At 54.5% G+C, this 20825-nt stretch overlaps 1 long non-coding RNA gene and 1 pseudogene across 1 annotated transcript; both read right to left on the bottom strand.

Moving 5' to 3' along the window:
• The window catches only part of LOC135405244 (zinc finger protein 208-like), a 328696-nt pseudogene that overhangs the window by 292918 nt on the left and 14953 nt on the right, over window positions 1-20825 (bottom strand).
• LOC135405632 (uncharacterized) lies at window positions 3448-4103 on the bottom strand. The gene is made up of 3 exons (XR_010425884.1): window positions 4009-4103; window positions 3680-3736; window positions 3448-3530 (listed from the first exon to the last, which is right to left on the bottom strand). It is a non-coding gene; the product is annotated as an uncharacterized LOC135405632 (long non-coding RNA).

The following is a 20825-nucleotide window of genomic DNA, read 5'->3' as shown; positions in this document are numbered from 1 at the left end:
AATTTGGCAAATTAATTTCTCTGAGCTCCCAAGAAAAGGGGAGAGAGTCTTGTTATCTCTTAGTTTTGACTGACACATTTTCTGGATGGCCTGAAGCTTTCCCATGTAGAAAAAAAATGAATCAAAAGGAGTGGTTAAAGTCTTGTTGAATGAGATTATACCATGGTTTGGAATGCCTAAGAGCATCTCTTCAGACAGAGGTTCACACTTTTGTGCATGAATTGTACAAGCAATAAGTAAAGCACTAAAAATCAACTGGCAACTGCATATGCCCTACAGACTCCAAGCAAGTGGGCAAGTAGAAAAGATGAATCTAAAATATGTCAAGAAACAAATTTTCATTGGTATCAAGCTTTACCTGTTGCTTTAATCAGGCTAAGGGTCAAGCCAAGATCAAAAGGGAAACTGAGTCCATTTGAAATTCTATTGGGCAGACCCTACATGATGCAAGCTGTGAATAGTGAAGCTGTAGATCAAATCAGTAATCAATATGTGTGTGATCATGTTATGGCTGTAGGAAAACAATTGCAGAAAAATGCTACAGTGGTGTTAGAACAGCAACCCAAGCAGCCTGATTGTAAGTTACATCCATTCAACCCTGGTGATATGTTAAGAATCTTTCAGGAGATCCACCATGAGAGAAGTGGGATGGACCCCAGCAGGTGCTGATGACCACCTTCACAGTGATCTGGGTGGAAGAGAAACCCACGTGGATCCACTGCTCTCGAGTCAAGAGGGTTCCAGAGGAAGCATGGACCTCGGGAGAGGAATCATCTACTATCAAGCCTCCTCAATGCTGATCTTTGGACTGATAAGTACATTAGTGTTGAATCAAACTCTTGCCCAAAAATTATTATGGTCTCAGGCCTATAATGGGAATTCTAGTCTATGATTTGCTATAAATACAGATATTCTGAATTCATCTGAACTGAACCAATACAATGCATCTGTTATAGTCCTCCAAGGAACAAGGGTACTGAATAATTGGTAAAATCCTGGTACCCCATACAATGCAAGTGTTTTAATAGGCACAGATTAGATGGTCACCCAGAACTGACGTTACTGTGAAATGTAATTAGTGGCTGATCAGTGTTGGCACACCTTCACTCTAGATAAATCAGTTTCTGTGATGTGTCAGTGGACATTCAGGGAAGGAAATATAACCAGGAGATTTCCAACCAGCAAATCTCCTACCACCCCATTGACTAAGACCACCACCAGTTCTACAACTCCTTCTTTAGCCTGTGAGAGTGTCCACAATTTAACTGATGCTGGACCTTACATGATTAGACACTCAAATGAGCAGAAGCTGTTGTTAGATCCCACATATTCACTGAGGAGGGTTCGAATAAACCTTCAAGTAAACATATCAAACATACAAAAAGATTGTCAGCCCTGTATTCAACAAAGCCTTAAAGGCTGGCATGCATAGATGATGGCCAGATCCCCTCGTACCTGAATTCAAAGAGATGTAACCGGATGGTTTGGCACAGGATTAAGTGTATTAAACACCATAGATCAAGAAGTATTAGTGAATAAACTAAGTGCTGTCACATCTGATCTAGGAAAATTCAAAGTCCCTTTAAGATCATCTTTGCTCACTTTGGCAGAAACACAATCATTGGCAGTTAAATTGTTAACATTAGTAGCTAACCACACTGCAAAGGATTTCACCAAAATTATCGACTATGCTGGTGTCATCCATAAAAGGTTTGCACTTGCAATACAATGTCTCCAAACTCAACAGTGGGTACAATCTGTAGCTGCAAGAATATTAAGGGAAGGAACTTCAGGAATATTACCACAAGAAGTAAGAGAAATAATAAGTAGAAACAGTTCTACTACACAATTTGAGAAAAATTACCAAGCGTGGTGGCAGTTAGGGAACTTCACTTACAACCCTCAACATGAACAAATTGAAGCTTATGTACTCACTATCAGTGCAGCTAAAGAAAAGACCATCTTTCCTATCCTGACATTAGGAGCCATACACCAAAATGTAATTGTCAGACCCATAGACCATAATGTTTGGGCAAGTTATGACCACACCAAGAAAAAGTGACAGTCAGTCAGTCCTGAGGCATGTATTCCTAAAGGACAGTTAGGATATATCTGTGAAAATGCTGTCATAAGAAATGAAGATTTATGCTTAGATGCTGAAGATAGTGTGTGTACCTTTGAAATGCTTCCCCATGCTAAAACCCAATCACAAGTCTATTATGTAGGAAATAGTTGTGCATGTGTTAGAATCTTTTGTGTTAATTTTGCCATAGATACTTGTCATGAAGTAGTGAGTGGTACTAATTTTTTTGTTTTACTAAAATAATAGGCTGTGACTTTGATTATATCATTCTAGTGACTACTAGACAACTGATTGAAGCTGATTATACAACGTATCACGATGTGCTAAAATTGCAGACAGGAATGAACATTAATCTTCTAAAGCAATGCTTAAACATCCTGATATAGAAGAACTGGTCCAGGAAGTAAACAGAACGACTAAACGAATGCTCTGCAAGTGGAACACAACACTGAGAATATAAAAACTGTCTTAACCAAAGTGGAAAAAGTGGGAGAACATCACTGGTTGGATATCTTTACTGGATACTCCCCCACGGCATCACAAGTGTTCCACTATTTGATACATTCAATATTGGTTTTAGGAGCTAGCATGATTATACTGCTGATCCTAATTATTTGGCTATGGTACAAATCAAGCATCATGGTTAGAAAGATGCAGATAATGTGGGCTGTGATGCACACCTACCAAAATCCATTAGAGCTTGACGAAGGAATTTGTAAATTCTAAACAGAAAGGGGGGAATGATATAGGAGGCTAGGCCCCAAAGAGTTAACTAAGAGATTTGGGTCTGCAAACAAGTTGATTTGGGCCTGCAAACAAGTTACCAATATTAAAACGATCTGTACCCGTTCTGTTCTACTTACTGGACCAAAGCTTAAGAGAATAGTACAAGAACATGTAATAGGCTTAGAAGCAATAAATTAGAAGTATAACAGGATCAGGTAGACATTTGAATAGGAGAAATAGGCCTGGAGCCAGGGCCTTTTCCAAGCTTCAGTGAGCGGGTCAAGAACAATGGAAAGGAAGAAGGATCAAGCTGAGGAAGAGGAGTTAGAGACCCCTGCCCTATGGATGAAGATCGGAACTACCCCTCGAAATGGGGAGCCAAGAGAAGCACCACCCCAAGCCCCGCCTGAGCTCCACCTATACTCCGCCTATTATTAATATGCATTGATAGATGTTGTAATCACTTGAATATGCATTTAATCATATCTGAAAATTGTATAAAAGTGTTGATTTTCTGAGGAGCCGGCGAGCAAGTGTTGAATTGCCAGGCCTGCCATGGTGAGTCTGATGTCTTCTGTCTCGCCTCTACGGGCTGGAAGAGGCAGCAACGGAGACTACCAGAATGAGAAGAATGAAGTCCTCCGTACAGCTCTGATGATGTGGAGCGTTTCAATGGCCAGGTTTGAGACGGCAGGGCTGTCATCAGTCATGTCTTGAAGGGCTGGAAGAGAAAGGAAGAGAGCCAAGGTGAGAGGCCAGGGGTGTGGGGACGCGAGGAGCCCCTCCTGCCAGGGCCATCCCAGCCAGCTCTTGCCATGGCCAGGAGGGAGCAGGGCCCAAGGGGATCAGCTGGAAGGTGCCCTCGCTCACCCTGGCAGATGAGCTGCAGCTCTGGCTGCTCCTGCTTCATGGACCTGGCGGCGATCCCTGGGAACACAGAGCCTGTCAGGCCCCAGAGGCACAGGTCCCCCGCAGCGGCGCTGCCAGCCCGGCCACACGGCCTCCTGCCCTGGCAGGGCTGAGCCCGGGGCCTTCCCGCATGGGGACGCCCCAGGGCTGGGCTGGCACAGGGCGGCAGCAGGCGCTCGGGGCCACTCGGGGCTCCACATGCCCTGGGCCGCATCCTGCTGCCGCTGCAGCAGCCGGGGCTGGGGCCGAGCTGCAGCGGGGTGGGGAGGGACCCCGGCCTTGTGGCTCACCCAGAAACTTGATGGCCAGCTTTCGCAGGGGCTCCTCTGGGCTCTCCAGGAACGACAGGGCCTGGCGCACGTACTGGCCCACTCGGCTCCTGTCCTTTTCCAGCTGCAAAGAGCGCCAGGGCATGGAGGGAAGGCTGGGCTCAGGCTCTGCCCCTTGGCCGGGCACTCCCTGCCCCCAGCACGGGGCTCCCCTGCCCGCAGAGCCCTGAGGCCTGGCCAGCAGCTGCTGGGGCCGGGCTTTGGGGGGAGCGGAGGGCTGGGTGCTCCTGGGAGCCAGGGGCTGGGGCTTTGGGGCCGTCCTTACCAGGCACTCGGGAAACCTCCATGGCTCCTCCATGGTCACCAAGTCCTCAAGATCCCACCACTTCAGGAACCTGGCTGCACCAAACAGTGCTCTCCAAGAGGCCTGCACAGCAACAGAGAACGGGCCATGGCACCGCAGCCCAGGGCACAGCACCCGCATCCCTGCACCAAGGCCAGGAGGAGGCTGCAGGCGACCATGGGCCAGGGCAGGAGGCACAGCAGCCTCCTGCCATGGGGACAACAGAGCCCACGAGTCCTCACCTCTGCCACACGCTTGTTCTCATTGTGCCAGTTGAAGTAGAATGGCACCAGACTCAGGTACACGTGTGGCTTTAGGCTCCTGCTCCTCTCTGTCGCCTCCATCAGCTCCTGGAAGAGGAGCATGGAGAGCTGCTGCAGCTGGCTGTGCTCCTGGTGCAAAGGAAGAGGAAAAGACCTCAGCACTGGCTTCTCCAGGCCCACCGGGGCACAGGCCTGAAAAGACACTGGGCCCAAAGTTTCCTGGCAGCACTCAGTGCCCACGATGAGGGGCACAGAGCCTTACGTTGTCAAAGAGTGGCCGCAGCGCCTCAAGCAACTTCAGGGCTATTGGGCTGGATATTTTGACCATTTGGAAGCGCAGAATGTTGATGAACGCGGAGAGGGTCATCTGAACTGCGTCCGTGTCTGCATCCTGCAGTAGCTCCAGGAGGCTTTCACTCAGGCTCCGCATGCTCATAGCCTGTGTGGAACACAATGCTGTGGTGCAGCCCCATGCTGCTGCCGCGGGGCCCAGAGGCCAAAGGCGCGTCCCAAAGGAGTCGGGCAGCTGAACGGGGAGGAGGAGAGCTGGGAGCAGCTGCCACAGCTGCCAAAGGCCAGCCAAGGCCAAGCTACTGCCTTTCACAGCCTCACGCTGCCGGCCCGGCTTCAGCCCCTGCCCCTTGCTCACCATTGCGGGATCCCTGCTGAGCACCACCAGGCCTCGGAGCGCCAGGCGACGCCTCTCCGGGCACTGACTGCGCAGGTGCCTGGAAATAATCTGCAGGACGCTGGGCCCATATTGTCTGGGGTTCAGGCAGTGCAGGACCTGAAAGGCAGGGAGCAGTGACAGGGTGCCCGGCCGGCAGGAGCCCGGACCCGCCCGGGGCTGGGCCCAGGCAGCAGCACAGGGTGCAGGCACCGTCCCGGGTGGCTGCAGCTGTGAGAGGGCAGAGAGGGGGAGGCAGCTGGGCCAGGCAGCGCTCGCCATCAGGCTCACCTCCACCAGGAACGCCAGGGCAGGCAGTTCCCACAGGGGGTCTCCCCTGCTGAGCCGCGGGAGCAGGCTGACGGCGATGCGGTGACCGAAGGGGAGGGAGACACGGCACAGCTCCCTGCAAGGGGGAATAAAGGTGCCAGAGACCCTGAGCTAGGCGGGCAAAGCTCTCCTGGGACTGACTCACACAGGCCTGGTCTTTGACCACCAGCCCAGGAGAGGACGTGGGCACTTTGGGAGGTGGCTCCTCCTGTGCAGCCGCCCCTCTCCGCCTTTTCCACTCTGCTCAGCCATCCCTGGCTGCCAAGGCCCTCTGGCCCAGCAGCACGGGCACTGTGTGGGGTGGCCTCTGCACAGGGCAGAAATGACCTGTGGGGGTGTGGGGCAGTGGGGAGAAAGGGCTCTCACCTGGCCAGCAGACCCACTGCATAGTGGTGGCTGTCAGCCTTGAGGAGCATGTCCCAGCCACACTTGCGACCGATCGCCATCAACACGTCCTCATCCAGCAGCTGGCGCAGCAGGGCTTTAACGGTCTGCACTGTAAACCTGTGTGCAGAGTACAGCCCAGGTCAGGCACAGAGCCCTGGCCTCAGCCCCAAGGGCGTGGCAGGGAGAGGGGACTGGGATGGAGCACCTGTTGGGGTTGGGGGGAAGGCTGCGCTGCTCCCGGCATCGCCTCCAGAAGGTCTCGACCTCCTCTGACATCTCCTCTGTGCTGATGAAAACTTGGAAGAGCAGAGTCAGAAGGAGGCGCGGGAAATTGTCCTTCACTCCCCCTGGGCACCAGGAGTGGGACAGCTGGATGATCTCCCAGAGTGCCACAGTTGCCTGCCAAAGACAAAGCACCCAGAGACGGCTCTCAGGGCCCAGATGTCCATGTGGCAGGGCCCAAGCGTGGCAGGGACAGGCCAGAGGAGACACAGGGGGATCCCCCAGCCTGGTGTCCCTGAACATGCCCCTAAGCCAGGCTTGCAGCCCAGTGCCTGGGGCAGGGAGAAGCAGGGGTGAGGGAGGATGGAAAGGCATCCCAGAGGCAACCTGGGGGCGAGCAGAGGCCAGCTCAAGAAACTCACAGCCAGGGCAAAGACATCCCTCTCATCCCCATCAGAGGTGCGTCTCCTGTGTGCTGGCCAGTATTCCAGCACATGGAAGAGGATCTGCAGCACCGGCTCCTTAGTCCAGCTGGAGGAGATGAGCGTCTTCCACATGGTGCGAGCAGCTCTGTGGAGTCACAACTCTGGTTCAGGGGGGTCTGGGACACAGCTCTGTGGCCTGGGCAGCTGCAGGGCCCAGGTGACAGAGCCACGGTGCCTTGTGGGGCAGGGAGGCAGGTTGGCCTCAGGATTGGAGGCTGACATGCCAAAGCTGGCAAAGACAGGAGCTGGAATGTCCTGGAAGTCTCCATGTCTCTGGCACCCCATTTGGGAACGACTGTCCAGGGAGATGGAGTCTAAACGCAGGTGAGCCCTCAAGGCAGGTGGGCCCCATACCTGTCACAGGCTGGGGCAGAGCGCAGCAGGGTCACTGCAACATCCGTGGGGTGTGCCTCGGTCAGCAGGACCAGAGTCTTGTCCAGCCTGTGCTCAGCAGACACATTGGATGTGAGCCACTGATGGATGCACCTGACTATGGCCGGCACCTGGAGGGGACATGGGGGACAGTTGGAGAGCTGCCAGAGCCAGTAACTTGCCCAGCTTCCCCCAAGAAGTGCTCCCCTTGCCACCACACTCTGCTGGTCTCAAAGGCTGAGGGGACCCAGAGCAGCCAGCGTGAGGGGCCACAGCATCCCTGGGGGACTGGAGCCCTGGCCACAGGCTGCTTACTTGCTTTGCTTTGTAGACACCGTTCTCCACAAGCAAATCCAGCAGGACAGCGCTGGTCTGGGCATTGAAAAGGTTTGCCATGTCCCCAGTGGCCATGAAAGTGGCCTCTTCATGCCAAATGCACCTGATGAATCTGCAAACCAGCTACAGGAGAAAGGCAAGGAAGAGAGAGGGATGTCCCCTGGAGGGCTGCGACAGCGGTGCTGGGCTGAGCAGTGAGAGCAGGCCCAGCCCAGGCGGGGATGGCTGCAGGTACCTGTGCTGCCCTGCGGAAGCGGCCACGGGCACGGAGCTGCTCTTCTGTCCGCTCCTGGCCTGCATCTGGCAAAGAGCGAGCGTGCTCAGAGCTGAGGGTGTGCGGGAGAGGCCGGAGAACACAGCCCAGGCCTGGGCTCCAGGAGCAGGCAGGGCCAGCCCCGGGATGCCCAGTGGATGGAGCACGGCTGCCGGGAGATCAGCCCCGGCCCCTCTGCCCCCCTCCCTTTCCCTGGGCATGTCCAGAGGGGATGGGCAGGATGAGGCCAAGGGGGCTGCAGCCACCAGCCCTGTGGCCCAGCTCCAGCACTCACCCTCCTGCGGGGGCTGCACCTGCTGCACCTCTTCAGGCTGCTGTGTTGGAGCAGCCCTAGGGCTTTCCTCCTTTTCCTCCTCCTTCACCCAGGCCAGCTTGGGCACCGTGGGGGGTCTCTGCTGCATGTCTCCGTCTGGTGTTATGGCTACCTGCAGCAGAGATGCCATTAAAAAAGCTTTGGCTTTCCAAGTCCTGCAGTCGTGCCTTGAAGGCAGCTGCAAGAGAGAAGCCTGGGAAATGCCTCGCCTTATCCAGTCCCACTGTCTGGCCTCAAGGGCACCTGCCCCAGGGACTGGAGATGCCTTGAGCAGCCCCAGGTCCCCAGGTCCCACAGTCTGGCCTGGAGGATGCACAGGGGAGAGGTGGAGAGCTGCCAGAGTGAGCAACTTGCCCAGCTTCCACGGAGAAATGCTTCCCTTCCCAGCACACTGTGCCAGCCTCAAAGGCTGAGGGGGCCCAGCACACCCAGCTTGGGGGGCCACAGGCTGCTTACTTCAGCAGAGACAGCTCTCTCCTCAAGAAACTCCAGGCTGGGGGTATCGGCCAGGCGCTGAACAGGCGCGGCGTCAGTGCTCGCCACGCCCTCCGTCGTTGTGGCGTCGGCCTCCTCCGTGAGACCAGGCAGCACAGAGTCACAGTTTGACTCATCATCGGTGGACGTGGTGTCCCAGTGGGTTGTGTGATCAGTGGTTGCGGTGTCACACTTTGCTGGGGCAGCAGTCGACGCGGTGCTGACATCAGGATTTGTCACCTGGGTCGGGATGGTGTCAGGCTGGGCCTGGACATCAGCTGGTGTGATCCTGGCCTTTCTACGCCGACTGCCCATGAATTTCATAAATGTCTGCAGGAGAAAGAAGGGCAGGGAAGAGAGGGATTTCCCCTGGAGGGCCGCAACAGCGGTGCTGGGCTGAGCAGTGAGAGCAGGCCCAGCCCAGGCGGGGATGGCTGCAGGTACCTGTGCTGCCCTGCGGAAGCGGCCACGGGCACGGAGCTGCTCTTCTGTCCGCTCCTGGCCTGCATCTGGCAAAGAGTGACCGCGCTCAGAGCTGAGAGTGTGCGGGAGAGGCCGGAGAACAGAGCCCAGGCCTGGGCTCCAGGAGCAGGCAGGGCCAGCCCCGGGATGCCCAGTGGATGGAGCACGGCTGCCAGGAGTTCAGCCCCTCTGCCCCCCTCCCTTTCCCTGGGCATGTCCAGAGGGGATGGGACAGGATGAGGCCAAGGGGACTGCAGCCACCAGCCCTGTGGCCCAGTTTCAGCACTCACCCTCCTGCGGGGGCTGCGCCTGCTGCACCTCTTCAGGCTGCTGTATTGGAGCAGCCCCAGGGCTTTCCTCCTCCTTCTTCCTCCGGAACAGCCTGAGCAGGCTGAAGCGTCTCCCTGCCATGCCACAGTCTGGTGTCCAGGGCACCTGCAAGAGAGAAAGAGAACCTCGGAGAAACTCCGGGCCCTAAGTCCTGCAGAATGGCCTTGAGGCCACCTGCCGCAGGGACTGGAGACACCTCGGAGAAGCTCCGGGTCTCCAAGTCCTGCAAAAGGGTCTTAAGATCACCTGCCACAGGGCTTAGAGACACCTCGGAGAAACTCCGGGTCTCCAAGTCCTGCAAAGGGTCTCAAGGGCACCTGCCACAGGAATTAGAGACACCTCGGAGAAACTCCGGGTCTCCAAATCCTGTGGAAATGCCTCGAGGTCACCTGAAAGAGAGAAAATCCTCTAAAACGCTCCGGGTCAGCAAGGCACGAGTTGGCTGCGCGGGGGCTCCGCACAGCACCGCTCTGTCCCGTCCTGTCCCGTCGCCTGCTCCGAGGAGCACTGTTGACACTGTGGCCGTGTCACCAGCAGCACCTCTGTCACCGCGGGTCATAAAGGGCCCTTGGACACCCTGCCCCCTTCCATCCCACCGGTCGTGCCCAGCGTGTCACAAAGGGCCCTGGGACACAGTGCCACGTGGCCTGGGGCCTCCCCCAGCCCCGCCAACCTGCCCCACCTTGGAGGGAATCCGCTCTCTGAAGTATCTAATCTGGCTGGACCTGAACTGTAGGAACGGCTCAAGAAATGAGCAAACACTCCCCTCCTGTGCCTGCTCACGGCAGCACAAGGAGCCCCCTCGGCCGCCGACTCAGTCGCAGCAGGAAGGGCACAGGGCCTTCCACACAAGCTGGCACGGCCTCCTTGGGAGAAGTGCTGGCTGGTGGCCATCCTAAAAAGGGGGGCTGACACCGAGAAGGAAGGTGTGGGCAAGGGCACCAATGCTGCTGGGAGCCCTTTGGCCAGGGCTGCACCCAAATCAGCAGCTCTGGCAAGTCCTGGCCCAAGGAGACCTGCCACTGCCCCGAGTCCTGGCAAGGGTGCTGCTTGTCTCCTGCCCCAAAGAGCTGTGCCCTCATGTATTATTTCGTTTGAATACATGCCCGGAATAAAGACAAGTGCAACAGACATTCCAACAGTACAAAAAATCTTTTATTGCAGTGAGAATAAAAACTAGCAAAGAGAATCAAAAGCTAAAAAAGAATACAAAAAAACTGCTTTATCAGTTGGTATTCATACAATACTATGAACAGCTTTTGTTATAGTTAACTAGTAAAAAGGGAATTAAAGGAACATTTAAAGGATATTAAAACAATACTACGAGTGGCTTTTAATACAATATTAACTGGTAAAAAGGGAATTAAAAGGATATAAAAAAGGATATAAAACAGTGGCTTTCTCAATTACTTCCTCTCAATAAACTGTGCTTACCCACACAGACAGGCCAGGGCTGCCAGGATCTGCAGCAGCTGGTTGGTGCCCGTGCTTAGCGGGCGTCCCGGCAGAACAACACAGTCTCCATGGCAGGATGAGGATCGCTCACCCCAGCAGTCCTGACACCCCATTTTATCAGCTCTACATTACACCACGTAGGGCCAGTACCCAGTATAAGGTGATGCCTGAGTGGCAGCCAAACCCTGCCTGTTCATCACCTGATAGCAACAGTCTGTGCATGCCCTGCTGTAGGGCAAGGGGCCAGCGACCCCTGCCCACAGAATCTTCCTCCCATCATCATCTTTCTCACCCCTGTGTATGACCTCTACCACTGTGTTTCAAGGGTAGATGTATCTATCTTGCAATATGTAGCAAAACCAAGGAAGAACTCAGCTCTGATAATAGGGGATATCAAGCTGACTTGCTAAAAAGCACAATGGACCTTACAATTCGCTTGTGCCATGAAGTTACATTGTACCATACTCTGGCTGGTTTCACATCCTAATATGATTCCTTTCTCACGCCTCTATGCTCCATTGATCATCAAATTCAAAAGTACCCCCCTTACAGAGGAGTAGCCTGAGAGTTCTGGAAGGGGGGTGTCAGAGCTGGTGGAGCTTTTCTTCCTGTCAGAAAAAAGCCTAAGAAAGAACTAGTGCCACCAAGGGCAGCTGGGGTGACCTAGACTGGTGACAAGAAGCAAGAACTTTCCCTCTGAGGTCAGTGTTATGGTGCAATATGTCACAAAGAAGGAGTCTGGATGAGCCCAAGGCTTTGTGTGTGCAGGAAGAGCCAGGGAGGACGCAGAGATGTCAGTGCAGGAAGGTGCCAGCCAGGTGGGGCAGCCGGGGGGATGACGACAGCCTGCAGGGAAAGGGGCAGGGCATGGACACCGTAGGACAGCCTGGGCTGGAGAGGAGACAGGGATGGGGAGAAGCTGAAAGGCCCTGACACAGCCACCTTCTGCAGGCCTTTGGCCAGGGCTGCTGTCTGTGCCCCTGATGTCTTGAGGAGACAAGTGGCCCTTGCAGCCCTGGGGCCTCATGGCCTCCTTGTCCCTGCTCAGCAGCCTGGCAGGTGCCACCCCATGGTCCTGCCCTTGGCATTGTACATCCCACATCCCAGTGCCCCAGGAAGAGCCCTGAGGAATGAGGCAGGGACAGGATGTCCCTTCCCAGAGGCTGGTGGTCAGGGCTTGGCCCTTTGGATTAAGAAAACAAGTCAATGTTTATTCAACATCAGAGCCACCTTTCCCTTGCTTGTCTATCCTTGTCACCACTGTCTGCAGTTTTCTGCTCTAACTGGAATCTGGGGACAAATTCTCAGTTGTGTCCGTCATTGAGACTCATTAGCACTAGGAGAAACTTAATGTTTGAATCTCACTTTGACTTGTTGAAAAGTTGTTTGAACTTCCTCTCAGGGACTGAGTCTCATGTAAACAACGCCAAACCCCCTGGAGGGTCATGAAATGCCTGGAGCTGTTGCTGTGCTGCTGAGCTGGGCCGGGCTCCTGGCACACAGGGAGATCCTGGCAAGCAAGAAGAGCTTCAAAGAGACAGCTCTGCTGGTGAGCAGCTCCTCTGCACAGCCCAGCAGGGCTGAGGGCACTGCCTGCAGCACCCAGGGCACAGGAGAGAAAGGACAGAGATGAGAGGCAGCTTGGGCTGGGAGGTGACTGAGCTCTCACTACAGGAGAAACCTTCTCAGGATTTGAACAAAGAATTCTCTGGCTGTGGGAAAGTTCAACTTGCCTTCCTGGAGGCATCTCCTAAAGCTGGCACATCCCACAGCTTCCGTGATCTTTCAGCAGGACTCTCCCAGTTGCTGCAGTGCAGGGGAAGTGGCCATATGGCAGAGCAGGGCAGGAGCTGCAGGCAGCAAGGGCAGAGAGGAGAAGGGAGCAGGAGGTTCAAGGGATCCTGGGGTGGGAGGACAGGGCAGAGCTGCTCAGGGCAGGAACCTTGCCAGCCCTTTGCCACAGTCAGGCTGTGGCTGCAGAGCAGTGCAGGTGAGTTCCTGCAAGTGCCTCTCCCAGCTGCCAAATGGCAGCAGTGGCAGGAGCTGTCAGGATGGCTCTGCTGGATTTGCTGGGGTGCAGCAGGAGAAGCTGCTGCAGAGCAGGACTTGCTGCTGCCCCCTCAGAGGCCCAGGGCCAGAAGGTTCCCTGTGCCAGGGCTGGCTGTGGGGTGGGAAGGTGGGGGTGCAGCCAGGGGTGCCCAGGGCTGTGGTGCAGAGCAGGGTCCTGCCCCCAGGGCTCTGTGTGCTGGGGCAGGGACTCTGCTGCCTGCCAGGGTCAGCTCTCAGCCCGGCCAAGGAGCTGCCACGGCCCTGCAGGGAGAAGGGGTGGGTGGAAGGAGTGACCCCTCAGGGCAGGGCAGGGCAGGGCAGGGCAGGGCCCTTCAGCTGCAGGCTCAGGGCTCCTCACAGCTTCAGCTCCACCTCCTCCATTTCCAGGGGCCCTTCTCAGGAAGCACATCCCCCCAGAACACCTCCCCCTTCCCAGCCACCACAGGCTGTCTGGGATCTGCTCTGCAGCCCCTGCCCAGGCAGAGCTGCCCCTGGGCACTGGGCTGGGGATGGCTCTGGCAGCACTGGCAGGGAGCTGAGCTGGGCACAGGCAGGGGCTGCTGGCAGGAACAGCTCCTCACCCAGACACAGGCAGGCAGGGAGAGGCAGCTGCTGCCACAAGGGCTGGGCAGGGGGATGTGGGCCCCTCCCTGCTGTCCCTGTGGCACAGACCCCTTCCCTGAGCAGCTCCTGCCTGGGCTCCTTTCCCAGCCTAAGCAGAGCCTGTGCCCTCAGGCCCACGGGGGCTGGGCTGTGCATTGCCCTGCAGCAGCCAGAGCCCCAAGGACAAGGCCCTGATTTCCAGCTGTCTCTCTGTGTCCCTCCTCCCTTGGCAGCAGCATTGTGGCATTTCCCTGCCATCCCCTGCTGCCTGGGCTCTCCTTGTTCTCACCAGTGGGTTTTCTGAGCCACTGTGGGGTTTGGGGGGGCAGATTCCTGTCCAGACACAAACCCTTTGGGTGCTGTTGTGGGGATGTGTCTGTAGGAGCCAAGTGCCCAAGTGCCCTCCAGGCACCTTCAGGGTCTTCAGCTGTTTGCTTGGGTGTCCTGCAGGGCTGCAGGTGCCCTCCAGAAGGGCACAGCTCTGCCATAGCATCTCTGTGCTGCACAGGATCCCCATGGAGAAAACTCCTCTGGGCTGTGGGCAAGGAACAAACCTGGCAGGGGAGGGAGGATCTTTTCCATGTCTCACTGTTGCTGGGTCACACCTGCTCACAGCTCCACACCGCTACACCATTATGAATGGAGAATGTTTTGCAAAGCTCAGAAAAGACAGGGGCTACAGGAAAGGAATTAGTCCTGAGGTGTGTTTCCTGCTCAGGCCTTGTAGCATAGATATTGTTCTCTCAGTTCAGGAGGCTGCACTGAAATTCCAACTCTTTTACTCTCAGAGATGAATATTTCAGGCAGTCTCAGAGATGAGCACAGGATCTTGTGCAGTGCTTTCAATGGTCCCCTCAGACAGCAAAAGCCAGAGCTCAGGGGAGAGAGCTGCAAGGAAGTCTGAGTGAGGAGAAAGAGACTGAGAGTGGGGTGGCTGTGAGATGTGTAATGTTTGGCTGCAGAAGCCTGGTCTAACTCAGCAGTGACTTTTCCTTCTCAACAGATCATAATACCCTGGGGAAAGAGGAAATGTGGAACAGGAGTTCCATGCCCCAGTTCCTCCTCCTGGCATTCGCAGACAGGCGGGAGCTGCAGCTCCTGCACTTCTGGCTCTGCCTGGCCATCTCCCTGGCTGCCCTCCTGGCCAACGGCCTCATCCTCAGCGCTGTAGCCTGTGACCACCACCTGCACACCCCCATGGGCTTCTTCCTGCTCAACCTCTCCCTCACAGACCTGGGCTGCATCTGCACCATTGTCCCCAAAGCCATGCACAATTCCCTCTGGAACACCACAGCCATCTCCTACATGGGATGTGCTGCACAGATCTTTTTCTTTGTCTTCTTCATGTTATCAGAGTATTGTCTCCTCACCATCATGTGCTACGACCGCTACGTTGCCATCTGCAAACCCCTGCACTACGGGACCCTCCTGGAGAGCAGAGCTTGTGCCCACATGGCAGCAGCTGCCTGGGCCACTGGCTTTCTCAGTGCTCTGCTGCACACAGCCAATACATTTTCCCTGCCTCTGTGCCAGGGCAATGCCCTGGGCCAGTTCTTCTGTGAAATCCCACACATCCTCAAGCTCTCCTGCTCACACTCAGGCTACCTCAGGGAAATTGGGCTTACTGGTGTTGGTGCCTGTTTCGTGTTTTGTTGTTTCATTTTCATTGTGTTCTCCTATGTGCAGATCTTCAGGGCTGTGCTGAGGATCCCCTCTCAGCAGGGACAGCACAAAGCCTTTTCCACGTGCCTCCCTCACTTGGCCGTTGTCTCCCTGTTCCTCAGCACTGGCATATTTTCTGACCTGAAGCCCCCCTCTATCTCCTCCCCATCCCTGGACCTGGTGGTGTCAGTTCTGTACTCGGTGGTGCCTCCAGCACTGAACCCCCTCATCTACAGTCTCAGGAACCAGGAGCTCAAGGATACCATATGGAAAATGATGACTGGATGCTTTTCAGGAGTAATAACCTGCCTCTTTTCTTCTGCAGAACACTCACTATGTAATCTTTTACTGGCCCAGCCTGCCTTCTAAAGCTTTTGAGAGTGCCAGTGGGGGGGTGGTTTCCTACTTTTTTTCTCTTTTAATGTTGTTAACACAGAAATTTTTTCTTTGTCTCATACCTAATTCACTCTCTATCTCTTTGTTTTGACCCACAGTTGTGTAATGAGGAGTCATTCTCTGTGTTCATATAAGCAAAATAAAACTTCTAGAAGCAAGTTATTTGTCAAACATCTTGCCTTTGTTATTCTGTACATGAGGAATCACAATCTCTGAGTATATAGGAATTGAATTCTTTTTTCCAGATTCTCTCTCCTACAACTTCCCTGAAGCTGGAGGGCAGTGCCTGTGTGCAGAGGAGAAGGGGTAAAGAGTCCTGGTACAGGAGCACTGCCAGGGAGCAGCAGCTCCTGGCATTTTCAGAGATGTGTTTTTCCACTGCCTCCCTCTCCTTTGTGGTCCTTGCCCAAGGCCTGAGTGCTCTGGCAGCTCAGTCCCTGCTGTGTGTCAGTCCTGTGACCATGGGCAGGGACAGGCCCTGGGCACTGCTGGGACAGAGCTGGGCTCCTTAACATCATTTCCATCATGAAAGGGGATCCCCCTGAAGACTTTGTTCTTTTTGAAAGGTTGTTGCAAAGAACAAGGACAAGGAATAGACTCTCCAAAGTCTCATTGCTTTGCTTGTTTCCCCAGTCAGTCCCTGCAGCGAGAGAAGAGACTCACTGGGGTACTCGAGGGACTGAGGGCTGGTTCAGAGGTTCTGTGCTGGTGGCCAGTGGCAAATGGTCTCCAAGTCACCTGCCTGAGGCTCTGCAGCTTGTGAGGGCTCTGATGGCAGGTGAGGATTTGTCTGTAGGAACTCAGGAAGTGCAGGAGAGCACAGAGGATCTGCAGGGACAGCCCGTCCCATCCAGTCAGCAGGGAATGGAGCCCTGGAGCAGAATCCTGCCCAGGGTGGAGTCACCAGAGATCAAGTACTAAATCTCCCTGTGAACTGGTAAAGGAGAGTTCTGCAATCCCAGGGGCCGTGGCAGGAACAGAGAAAGGACTCTGGCCAGTGACTCGTCTCACCCACAGTGAACTCCCCTTGTGCCTCCCCAGTTCAGGGAGGGCTGTACCAGAGCCAGGGGTGGGCTTTCCAGGAGGGTGTCCTGAAGAACTCTCCAGCCCACAGGCTGCATGGAGTGGAGCCCTGCCCTGCCCTTTGTGCCATTGGAAACAGCCCATGGTCCTGCCCAGCCTTGTTCTTGGCTACTGAGCCTTCCAGGATTATGGCAGAGGGTGGAGAGGAGTGATCCCCACCCTGCTGGGTCTGCTCCCCACCCTGACCAGCATGGCCAGTGCAGGCTCAGCCCAGGGTGCCACAGCCCCTCCCTGTGCAGAGCAGCACCTCCAGCTCAGGGCCCTGCAGGGATCCCAGGCTGGGATCTGCAACTGGCCAAGGCAGCCTGGACACACTGACCTGGGCAAAGGGATGACCCTGCATAAGAGCAAGGGAGCATTTCTGGGCCTGCAGAGAGGAATCCCTGACACAGAGAAACCTCTTTCTACAGCCCCCCCCTGGGGACAGGCTGCTCTGTCCCTGGGTCAGGACTCTGGGCTGGGCTGGGCAGAGGGGCTGGCACTGAGGGGCACAGTCAGGCTGTGCTGGGCATCTCCTGGAGGTGACACCAGAGCTCCTGCAGTTTCCCTGACCTCCATTTCCTCCTGCCATGCTGAGTGTCCAGCCCCTGAGCTGATGGGGATGCTGAGACTCCTCTCTGTGCCCCAGGAGCTGCTGTGCCCTTCAGAGGGGCTGGGGCTGTGGGGGGAGTGCCCAGAGCTCTGCAGCACCCTGGGCTGGGCACTGCTGTGGGGCCAGACCAGACTACTGCTCCACTAGTTGACCTCTCTAATGAAATCACTTCTAATTTTCTCCTGAAGAACCATGAGAATATGTGTTGTGTCCCGAGCACTAGACTGGAACTCTGTGGGATAATAGAAAAGGTTTTGGTGTCAGGGATATTGAGAAGGCTGGGCAGTGTCACTGGGAGACCTCTCCCAAACCCTTGGAAAGGCCAGAGCCATCCCAGAGCTTCCTGGGGCCTTGGCAAAGGCAGACATGGAACCAGTCTGCAAACAGGGCAGCAAGGAGGGTTGGGAGACTTCCAGACTGCTCAGGCTCAGCAGGGAAGGGGATAGGGCAAGTCCTCCTGCAGCCATTCCCAGGCATGGGAAGGACAAGGCAGGGATTGCAGAATGCTTGTGGGAGGAAAAAGAAGGGGATGTTCTGTGCCTAGACTTTTTAAAGGCCTTTGACATGGTCTCCTGTGGTCTCTTAGAGCCGGACTGGTGAGAGCTGGACTGGACAAGTGAAACATGTGGTGGGTGGGAAGTTGAATGACTGATGAGGGTCAAAAGTCATGGCACGAATTCCTCTGGGCAGCAACTCCCAGGTGACATCCATCAGGGACCAGCCCTTGACCATTCCTATGGAACATCTTTATTATGTCTCTGGGTGATGGGATGAAATGCACTTTCCACTCCTTTGTGGATGATGCCAAGTTGCAGCGAGTCTGTGAGAAACCTCGTCTAGTTAATGGTGACTTGTACAAAAAATGTGGTCAAGATGACTGAGTTGGATAAACTTGTCCTGCCATCAGGTGCCCAGCAAGGCCCAAGACAATGAAGAAAAAAACTCATGGGTCAGAGGAAAGGAAAATCAGAAGGAGGGAAAAAGACCAAACACAACCAAACCAAACCCAAACAAACACAGAATGACAGAATATGCTGAGTTGGAAGGGACCCACAAGGATCATCCAGTCCAACCCAACTCTTCCATTGCCATCTGCCCCCACCCCAGCAGGCTCTGGAGCAAAGCACGGCTGAGGTCCAGTGCAGCTCTGCTCTGACACAAAGAACCTGCAGTCAGGGACAGGAAGAGGACAAAATCTTGTCTAACCAGCCTGAGAAATAATGGGCTCAATGACCTCCTCTATTCCTGGGCACTTGAATGACCCTGTGGATCAGGTTTGGTAGCAGGGAGTGGGCTGCAGGTTTCCCTTAGGGAAGAGGAGATCAAGAGTTGACTCTGTGTCAGAGAGAGCCACTTTCAGGTGGCTCCAAAATGGACCAGCCAGTGCCCAAAGCTGAGCCAAAAAGCAATTCCAGAGGCACCTCTGTGATAACCCTTTGGAGAAAGGATAAAATCCAGGGTGCTGTAACCCAGAGAGGAGTGAGAGAAATGGGGGAGAAACAACCCTGCAGGCACCAAGGAGAGTGGAGAAGGAGGAAGAGGGAGAGAGAGCCTTGGTTGGCACCTGGCAGCCAAAATCCAACCCCCAGCCCTGAGAGCCACAGCTCAGCCCAGTACAAAGCTCCTTTTAGTCTGGAGGTTCTTTACAGAAGCTTATTAGCAGAGCTGCCAGATGGGCCATCAAAGGGGATGCTCAGCTGGGTCTGAAACCTGGATGACCCCTGTCACCCTTGGCTCTGTAGGAAAGAACTATAGAATCCTAAATAGTTTGAATCAGATGGGACCTTTATACACCAACTAGTCCAACCCCCCTATAATGAACAGGGACACGTTCAACTAGATCAGGTTGCTCAGAGCCCTTTCTACCCCGACCTTGAATGTTTCCAAGGGTGGGGCATCTATGACCTCTCTGGGTGACCTGTGCCAGTGTTTCATCACCTTGTGTAAAAAGTTTCTCCCTAATATCTAGTTCCAATCTGCTCTTTTTTAGTTGAAAACCATTATCACTTGTCTTATTACAACTAAGTCTGTGCCCATCCTTCTTATAGGTATGATCTCAGGAGCTCCTGACAAGCCTTGACCAAACCAGCTGAGCAATGAAGAGCCCCTGGACTGGACCAGGGGTGTGGTGAAGTGTCCTTGCACTGGACTAGGTGCTCCTGGATGATCAATGTGGGAACAATCTGGAGTGGAACAGCTGGGGAACACAGGATAATCAGTCATTCCATGAAAGCCTTGGAACATTCCCTGCCTGGGTGTGGGTGTGAATTGACTGTGGTGTGAATGTTGTTGTTGTGAATCTAGAATTCAGTCACTGTTAAACTTTAGCAAATGCTATTGAACCACTTGATAATTGTTCAATTGGTCAATGATTAAATGCTACTAATCTCTTTTGCCAATTTGTCTTTGGATCCAAATCCTTGGTGCCCTGACAATCTTGCATGCCAAGGCTCTGTGTAAATCATTCCCTTTCATCAAAAAATATACATTTTTCATGACTTCCACTTTAAAGTCATCCTCCTTAGCTAAACTACAAAACAACTCCAATTAGCTCTAGAAGTCTTGAAGACTTGAAGATAATTAAAGGAATGAAAATAATTTGTTTTTCGGTGTTTTAATGGGTCCCACAGTGTGTTTGGAGTTGCATCAGCTGTCAGTCCAAGATGGGCCATGTCAGAACTGGTGAGGCTGGGGGTGAGGAGCAAGGTTGATCATCCAGGGTCAGTGTGGATCTCCTGAGGAGACACTCAGCATCAAGATCACTTGGAGAACACCTCTATCACCTCTTCTCTGAACTACAAAATATCCATAATTGAATTTATACAAAAAAAGTAAAAACTTTGAAGACTTGTTTTGAAATTGCCTTGAAGACAATTAAAGGAAGACAAAGAGATCCTGAGGGATTTCTGGAATTTAATGAGCCCCACAGTGTGTTTGCAGCCCAGCCCATGATCCTGAGGTACTGAGAGAAGATTGAAGCAGCTGCTGAAGAAGTCAGAAGCCCAACTCCAAGTGCCTTGAAGCATCACTGGACCCCACTGAGGGCAGGCACTGCCAAAGCCTCCCCAGGGACTCCTTGGAGCAGCTCCTTGGGGGCTGGGAGTGCAGGCAGACAAAGGCTCTGGGCAGGCCCCTGCAATGCTGAGCAAAGCCTGCCTTGGTTTTGTGGAGCACAAAGGCCAAGGCCTGAGCCCCAGGCCCTGGCCCAGCAGATCCTGTCCCTCCCGGCTGGCTCAGGGCTGTTTGGGGGGCACTGGGATGGGAGGGGGAGGAACAACAAAGGCCCAAAACTGGGCAACCCCTGCCAGGCTCCTGAGGGAGGGGCGAGGCAGAAACCAAGGGCAGAACCTGCCAGGAAAGCTGCTTGTGGTGGCCTGAGTGGCAGAGGCAGCTGCCAGAGGCAAGGGGACAAAGGCCTGGGTTCCTTTGGGCCTTGCAGCCCTGCCAGAGCCCTTGGCCATCTCTCCTGCAGGCTGTCCTGCCCTGGCCCTGCTGCTGCTCTGGCCTTGCAGGCTGCACACACCCCTCCTGCTTTCCCACCCCCTCCCAGCAGCATTTCTAGACCCTCCCTGATGTCTCTGCACCAGCTCTGGTTGTTGCCATGTGCACTTGGCCTTCTGAACTTGGATCCTGAGCCCCTGTGCCACAGGACATCCCTCCCAGAGCCCAGGCCCTTCTCCTGGGGGTCACTGCAGAGCTGAGCAGATCCAGGTCACCTCCCATTCCTCTGCCAACCCCCT

Source organism: Pseudopipra pipra, chromosome W (assembly GCF_036250125.1).
Source record: "Pseudopipra pipra isolate bDixPip1 chromosome W, bDixPip1.hap1, whole genome shotgun sequence".
Classification (NCBI taxonomy): Eukaryota; Metazoa; Chordata; class Aves; order Passeriformes; family Pipridae; genus Pseudopipra; species Pseudopipra pipra.
This window is presented reverse-complemented; position numbering and strand designations above follow the sequence as displayed.